This window comes from Galeopterus variegatus, unplaced genomic scaffold, assembly GCF_000696425.1.
Source record: "Galeopterus variegatus unplaced genomic scaffold, G_variegatus-3.0.2 Scaffold3717, whole genome shotgun sequence".
NCBI lineage: Eukaryota > Metazoa > Chordata > Mammalia > Dermoptera > Cynocephalidae > Galeopterus > Galeopterus variegatus.
The window spans coordinates 120926-122189 of NW_007729828.1; positions in this window are offsets into that span (position 1 = coordinate 120926).

The window sequence follows — 1264 nt, forward strand, 5'->3', positions numbered from 1 at the left end:
GAGGGTTGCGATCCGTTGCCGGACACGGAAAAAAAGACAAAAGACAAAAAAAAAAAAAAGTATAAACCATATTAATATATTCTTCAAAGAAGAAGAGTGACCTTTGGTCATTCAGAATGAAATCTCATTTTATTAACATATCAGAAGTTTGTGCTTAGACAGCTAAGCCACAAGTTGTTTTGTTCTTTAACATATTCTGATTAATTTTTGTTAAAGTAATACATAAACATGATATAAAGACTACGTTTTCTTAAAAACAAATGGGTTGGATTCCATGCTCAAGACCTAGGTATGTCCCAGATTGCTAAGAGCTTTACTTTCTGTTTAACAGAGAGTAAAAAGTGAAAAGNTGTTTTTACTTTTAAGGAGGAGTAAAATAGCAAATTCACTAGTTCCGTTGTAGGTGAATATGTAATGAAAAAGTTGTCTTTTTGAATGTCTTTATGTAGAAAACAATCACCTTTAAGAATCAATTACTCTGGGGCAAAAAATAAAAAAAATTTAAAAATCAGTTACTCTGTTTTTAGTGCCCTGAAACCTATTAATTGATTTACATCCACTTCTAATTTCTAAAGTTTTCCCCTTAGGAAAAATAGCAATTTGGGGTTCACCCCATCACTTCAGAGGATGAAACTGAGCAGATTCAAGCTCAAACTGAGTTTGAGACTCACCCTCTCTTTCCATTCAGATTTCCAAATTAGCCTTAGCAGATGGGGAGAAGTAAAGAAACTTTTAAAGCAACTCAGCACTGAACCAATTCAATAGATCTCATTTCATAGTTGATAGAAGAGTTTTGGGGTGGGGGTTGGGGTTGAAGAAATAAAATTCAGAGCAGCCCAAAGAGAAAGATTTGAAAACTCTGCTCTTCCAGGGAGCAGCCCGGCCTGCTCTGGCTGCAGTCCCTCAGGGCAGGCCTGTGACTGGCGGCGTGCTGCCTCATGCTGGTTGGTAGAACTGGTGCAATTTGGCTGATCCACTACAATTTCCTCCTACACTTGGAGCTGATCTGCAGGCTGACCTTAGACAATTTGTCTTCTTTCAGGGAGAAATGTCACCCGAAAGGAAGCTATTAAGTCAAGAAGGTAATTCTCCCAGAACAGTCCACTGTATAAACAGAACTTGACCTCAGGTAATTTATTGCTGGTCCCTAACAAAGAGACTTAAGATACAGGCCTGATATAGTTGAGATCTGAATCTTCAATAAAAAGGGCAAGTTAGAATCTTATAAGTTTTCTTTTGAGTGGTCATATTAAAAGTATAAACC